The following is a 6,943-nucleotide window of genomic DNA, read 5'->3' on the forward strand; positions in this document are numbered from 1 at the left end:
CTGAATCCAGGGCTCAGATCCAACAAGGTGATGTTTAACAAGACCAAGTGCCAGGTCCTGCACTTCAGTCACAACAACCCTGCAGTGCTATGGGCTGGGGACAGAGTGTCAGGACAGCAGCCAGGTAGAAAGGGAGCTGGGGGCATTGATGGACAGGAAGCTGGACATGAGCCAGCAGTGTGCCCAGGTGGACAAGAAGGTCAATGGCTCCTGGCCTGGACCAGGAATGGTGAGGCCAGCAGAAGCAGGGCAGTAATTCTTCCCCTGTAGTCAGCACTGGTTGGGCAGCATCTCAAGTATCTGGGCCCCCTAATTTAGGAGGGTCATGGAGGGGCTGGGGTGCGTCCAGAGAAGGGCAACAAGGCTGGTGAGGGGTCTGGAACACAAGTCCTGTGAGGACTGGCTGAGTGAATTGATGATGTATATTTTGGGGAGGAGGAGGCTCAGGAAGACAAGGCGGTGTCAGGGCACAGGTTGGACTTGATGATCTCCAAGGTCTTTTCAAACTCGGCTGATTCAGTGATTCTCTGAAGCCACACCTGGAACAGTTGCAGGATGAGCCCTGGGCCTCCTCTTCACAAGGTCCAGCAGCCCAGGTCACTCAGCTTCTCCACACAGCCCCAAAGCCCATCCTGTCAGTCCTGCAGAGCCTCTCCAGCCCCTCCTGCAGAGCCTCTCCAGCCCCTCCTCACTGCCCAGAACAGGGAGCCCCACACCCAGACACACCAGCCCAGATGTGCCCCCCTGGCCTGTGGAGACTGTCAGCAATTCCTGAAGCACTTGTAGGATGATCCTGCTCCCCAAGGGATGTTCCCATGGTGCCAACTGAGAAACTGAAATGGGAAGTGCAGGCCATAGAGGAATGGCAAAATCAGGATTGACTGTTTGCAGGGGAGGGGACAGAATTGGGAAAGAGACAGAAATATGGATCAGGAATGAGAAAAGCAAGAAAAGGTGAATCAAAGGAAATGCTCAAGGCTGTGTGGGGGTGGCTACAAGGCAGCTGTGGCTCTGAGCAAGAGTGTCTGCAGTGGGACTGGAAACTCACAGCTCATGGGAACAAATTTTCTGGCTGACTGCAGAGTCCACTACAAACCTGAGTGGTTTCCCTGCCATCCCCCAGCCCTTGCTGGCCCAGGGACTGATGGCATTTTTGCTCACTCAGCTCCATCTCCCCACAGCAGCACCATGGGGGTGCTGACACCTGCTCTGTGCAGTGCAAACAGGGGCTCCTGAGCCAGTGCTGCCGTGTCTGTGCCTGCAAGGATGTGGCACGTGTGGGAGCTGGGGGAGAGGCCAGGGCTGTAGAGGGGGGATGCTGTTGGCAGGTGCATGAGGATGCTCTGGGACGCTGCCCTGTGCTGTCCAGCGCAGTGGGGATGGATCAGCCCCTGCTCTGCTGCTCCTTGCCAGGGTCTCCCCCTTGCAGGGACCTTGCAGAGCACCAGCCATGCTGTTTGCCCCCAGCCTGCCCACGGCCAGCCTGGGGCTGCTCACGGGGGTTTTCTCTGCTAAGCATTGGCCTGGCCAAGTGTTGTGGAGAGAGCCTGGCCAAGGAGCCTGGAGCCTCCAGGCCCTGCCCTGAAGCTCCAGCACTGCCCCAGCAGTGGCCATGGCCTGTCCCTGCTGCAGCCCCAGCACTGCCACCCCCAGGGCTGTGCCCGATCCCGAGAGCACTCAGGCCCTGCAGAAACACGAGGGGCAGGAGGGCAGCGGGGCAGTGGCACGGGAGCAGCACTGGCAACACCAAGTGCTGCTGCTGCTGGGCACAGCTGCTGTGCCAGCACTGATCTGCCCCAGCTCTGCACACAGACATTGCTGCTGCAGCTCCAGAGATGGGAAGAAAATGGGAATCTCCAGTGAAAACTTTTCTAGGAGATCATTTTGTTCATTTAAGGCCCCTGAGAGAGCAGGCATTCATTTACACAGTCTGTGGCCACAGGGAAGGTGGAGTGAAATCAAATGCAAAATGGCACAAAAAATGACATTTCTTTGTGGACAGTATTAACAGAAGGGAAAACAAGGTAAAAGAACCTCCAATATGAAACCAACAAGAAGTATCAGAAATTATGTTTATTCCAAGGGATTTGCAGAAATTGGCCAGAAATTAATGTTCCTGAAATTGTCTAGTCAACAGTCTCCACATAGCAACCTTGAGCTCCTGGTTCCTGAAGCTGTAGATGAGGGGATTTAGGGCTGGAGGCACCACTGAGTACAGAACTGACACTGACAGATCCAGTGATGGGGAGGAGATGGAGGGGGGCTTCAGGTTGGCAAATGTCCCAGTGCTGAGGAAAAGGGAGAGCACAGCCAGGTGAGGGAGGCAGGTGGAAAAGGCTTTGTGCCGTCCCTGCTCAGAGGGAATCCTCAGCACGACCCTGAAGATCTGCACATAGGAGAAAACCATGAACACAAAACATATGACTCCTAAACACACACTAACTGCCATGATTCCAAGTTCCCTGAGATAGAATTTGGAGCAGGAGAGCTTGAGGATCGGGGGGATTTCACAGAAGAACTGGCCCAGGACATTTCCATGGCACAGGGGCAGGGAAAATGTATTGACCGTGTGCATGAGAGCATGGAGAACGGCACTGGCCCAGGCCGCTGCTGCCATGTGGGCACAAGCTCTGCTGCCCAGGAGGGTCCCGTAGTGCAGGGGTTTGCAGATGGACACGTAGCGGTCGTAGCACATGATGGTCAGGAGGAAATATTCTGCTGAAATGAAGACTATAAAGAAAAAGAGCTGTGCAGCACATCCTGAGTAGGAGATAGTCCTGGTGTCCCAGAGGGAATTGTGCATAGCTTTGGGCACAGTGGTGCAGATGCAGCCCAGGTCAGTGAGGGCCAGGTTGAGCAGGAAGAAGAACATGGGGGTGTGCAGGTGGTGGCCGCAGGCTACGGCGCTGATGATGAGGCCGTTGCCCAGGAGGGCAGCCAGGGAGATGCCCAGGAAGAGGCAGAAGTGCAGGAGCTGCAGCTGCCATGTGTCTGCCAATGGCAGCAGGAGGAAGTGGCTGATGGAGCTGCTGTTGGACATTTCTTCCCTCTGGACATAGTCAGCTGTTCAAAGTAAGCATTGACAAGTTGGGATGAACTTTTTTGACTCAATTCTACACTATTTTCTTAGGAATTCCCTCAAAATACTGCTCTTCCTGTAGGAGAATTTTGCTAAAGTTGTTTGAGTTTGGCTATCTGTTGCTGCTGAGTCTTCAACATTGCTCTTAGCCTGAATACTGGGGAGACCAGAGGGAAAACAGGGCTCCGTATACCCCAGTGTAGTCACACCTACTGGTCCCCCAAACGTGCCATTTGTTCATCACACCTCCCACTAATTCAGGGTGGTTGCACATAAAACATACCTGTAAAAAAGGTAGCCTTTTTGAATGCCCTAATTTTGAATTAATTTCCCTTATTATCTTTTATTTTCTCAGTTCAGATGGACAGAGAAGAGAATATGAGGTTTGGTCTTGCTCTCTGATTCCTGGAGTTGTACCTGCTAGGAGCTTCTTCTCTCTATCCAAATCTTGTCCCTGCCAGTGATTCAAGAGCCCAGACCAGCCTTGGGGGCTCAGCTCTGCCCTGCAGACCCCTCCCAGCACACGGCACTGCCCAGGGGCATCGCCCTTCTAGCAGGGCCTTAACGGCAGCTCAGACAGAGATGTTTTAAGTCAAGGTGCTGCTGCAGCTGTCTGTAGGCAGAGGAGGGTGAGGAGGCACTTTGTGAGGGAGACCTGAGGCAGATCCCCAGTGGGACAGTGCAGGAGTCTCAGTGACACAGACACACCTGACAGCCCCTTTCCCTTCCCTTGAGGAGAAAGCTGAGAGTAGCCCTGGCCATGCAGCACCATCTCCACAGCAGAAGGAATCTGCCCTGGTGGGGGTGGCTCCTTCCACCTCCAACTTTTCCCCACAGCCCATGGGGAGCTGCCAGGCAGGCTGAGAGCTATCCCTGGCAGGTGGCACATGCCCTGGGCTGGCCAAGAGCCATGCAGGCTGCAGGAGCTGTTCTGCAGGACAGCCCTGGGCAGCCCTGGCTGCAGCCCCAGCTTCAGCCCCTGCAGCCATCCCTGGCAGCAGGAGCCGTCCTGCCCTGCCCCTCTGACGGTGCCCAGGGCAGCCCCGCTCTGCAGCACATCCTCCTCCTCCTCCTCCTCCTCCTCCTCCTCCTCCTCCTCCTCCTCCTCCTCCTCCTCCTCCTCCTCCTCCTCCTCCTCCTCCTCCTCCTCCTCCTCCTCCTCCTCCTCCTCCTCCTCCTGTGCCTCAGAGAAACTGTAAGAGTCCTCCTGACACATCCCCCAGGCTGTGGGCTGTGCTGGCTCCAGGAGATCCCTCCCAGCAGCACAGAGAACATTACTCTGCACCCACAGACTCACCATTTCCAGGGCTGTGAAGATGTTTCCCCAAGTGAAGTCTCAGCTCAATGTCTTCCCAGTCCTGATTGCCTTTAGCCTGTCTGTACCTGGCTCCTGTCCCCTCAGTGCCTGCAGGCAGTGCCCTCAGCCCTGCTGGGCTGGAAGAGGAGCTGCTCTTGAGCAGAAATATCTTTTTGAAGCTTTTCTTGGTTTACCTTGGGAGCTGCCTTTGTGCCAGGAGCCTGGCCCAACTCAGCAGCACAGACAGAGCACAAGGACTTTAATGATCTCTCAGGGCTTTGGTGCTGTTTACATCAGACTCAGTCCCTGAGAGAGTGTGCTCAAAAAACTTCTCAAGAACTCAAAATTTAATTGAAAGTCCAAAGTTCCTCTAAGTTTTAATGGATTCCACTGAGGGATATGACTGAAATTTTCCCCAGCTTCCAGTTAGAGCATCAGGTGGCACTGATGACATGGGGGAGACAAACAAGTGAAAGGTGTCTCTGATGCTGAGCAAACCTGGATGTGTTTCAGGGATGCAAAGGGCCAAGGCCTGAGCTCCAGCACCTGGCAAGGCAGATCCTGTCCCTCCCTCATTGCTCAGGGCTCTTCCTGGGGCACTGGGCTCTGGGAATGTGCAATGCCAAGGGCAGGACCATGGGGCAGCCCCTGCCAGGCTGCTGAGAAGGGACAAGGAGGCAATGAGGCCCCAGCACAGCAAGGCTCACTTGTCCCCTGCTGGCCTCAGGCCCAGGGCCAGCAGCCATGGCCCAAGTGCTGCAGCAGTTGGCTCTGGCAGGGCCTTTCAGCTGCTGCCCATCTCTGTGCCCTCTGCAGCCCAGGCTGTCCTACAGTGTCCATGTCCTGCGCCTCTGTTCCTGCAGGCTGTCGTCATCCCCCAACTGCCCCACCTCGCTGGCCCCTTCCTTTGCTGACAGCTCTGCATCCTGCCTGCCTCTGTCTGGCCACACAAAACCTTGGGCTACTCCAGACTCCTTCTGAGGGATGTGTTGCACCCTAGAACCTGTCCTGGAAGAGAAATTCCTTTCTCCATTTTTCCAGTTCAGACCTCCCCAGCTGCCACTGGTGTTAATTCTTTCTTACTCCAACTGCTCTCTATTGTGCTAAAAAGATCCACCATCTCTGAAACTGCCCTCCAAGCACTCCCGCGGCACTCCTCTGCTGTCCTCAGTCTCCACTCCACTAAGCATAGAGCTTTTTGTTCCTATACAGTGGTCATGTGCTGTGGACTGCAAACCTCATCTTTGGAGATCTCTGGGTCCTCTCTAATGTGGTTGGCAAAAACATTTTGTTCATTGTCTACAGAAATCAGCAGAAGAACTAAAGCAGCCAGACTTCTCTGTTCTAGCTTATTTTGCTTGAGAGAATCCTTGCCTAGATAGAATTTGGGAGGCCCAAATCACAGTTTTGGCCATGGCCCCTGAACCATAAGGCTGGTTTCTTTAATAGGTAGGAGGGAACGTACCTGAGTGTCTCAGGGCCGATGAGTTGTGACCACCAGGGGCTGTCCTGGCAGCTTGTGCCTGGGAGAAACCCTTGAATAAGAAAATATTTTAGGGCCAGTACCAATTTCAGCCAAGGGTTCCTGGAAAGAGGGAAGGTTCTTTTCCATTGGAAGGAAAGCACATAGCCCCAGTTCTACAGGGGTAAATGAGAGGCAACTTTCCACATGCCAAAGTCAGCTGGGGTTGTCAGGTAGTCCCTGGGAGGCCAAACCCACCAGATTAGTTCCATGTCCCCTTGGTTCCATGAGGCCTTGCGGGGTCACAATGGCCCTTTGGTTCCATGGGACCCCACCGTGTCACAGTGGTCTCCATAATTCCATGAGGCCTTGAAATGCCACAATGGTGTCCATGGATCCATGGTGCCCTGCAGGATCACAATGGCCCTTTGGCTGCACCAGGCCCTTTAATGCAGAATGACCTCTTGGTTCTACACAGCCCTGCTGCTGCACACCAGCCCCTTGGGACCATGCAGCCCAGCAGGGCCACAGTGATGTCTTTGGTGCCACGGGATCCCCAGTGTTTCAGGGGCACATGAGAAGAGACCATTGATATGCCAAGGGCAGTTGGATCAGTCAGGCAAGACATCCAGACCTGTTACCTGTTCCTTTGTTTCCATGTGTCCCTGTAGTATCACAATGGCAGTGTCATACTGGATCCTTGGTTCCTTGAGGCCCAGATGTGTCACACTGGCCTCTTGTTTCCATGGGGCTCCATAGCATCACACTGGTCCCTTGCTCCCATGGGGCCTTGCAGTGTCACAATGGCCCCTTGGATCAATGAGGCTTGTAGTGTCACAATAGTCTCCATGATTCCATAAGGAATACTTGCAGTGTCACAACAGATCATTGGATCCATTGAGTCCCACAGTGTCAAGCAGCCCTTTGATTCACTGAGACTCTCGGTGTCACTGTGGTCCCCTTGGCTCCACAAGGCTCTGAAGTCCACGATGGCCCTTTGATTTCTCAGGCCTCAAAGTGTAAAAACGACCTCCATGATTTCATGTAAGAATGCACCTTTGATTCCATGGGGCTTTAGTGGCACAATGGTATCCTTGGTTCCATG

The 6,943-nt window shown here is 54.3% G+C and overlaps 1 pseudogene across 1 annotated transcript; it reads right to left on the reverse strand.

The window, feature by feature from the left end:
- Positions 1-443: 443 nt before the first annotated feature.
- On the reverse strand, positions 444-4,549 carry LOC306816791 (putative olfactory receptor 1F12P pseudogene; annotated as a pseudogene). Its single transcript, XR_013777889.1, has 3 exons — positions 4,377-4,549; positions 2,567-3,063; positions 444-539 (listed from the first exon to the last, which is right to left on the reverse strand). The product of XR_013777889.1 is annotated as a putative olfactory receptor 1F12P pseudogene (transcript).
- Between the last annotated feature and the right edge of the window lie 2,394 nt (positions 4,550-6,943).

This window comes from Erithacus rubecula (assembly GCF_903797595.1).
Source record: "Erithacus rubecula genome assembly, contig: scaffold_88_arrow_ctg1, whole genome shotgun sequence".
Lineage (NCBI taxonomy): Eukaryota > Metazoa > Chordata > Aves > Passeriformes > Muscicapidae > Erithacus > Erithacus rubecula.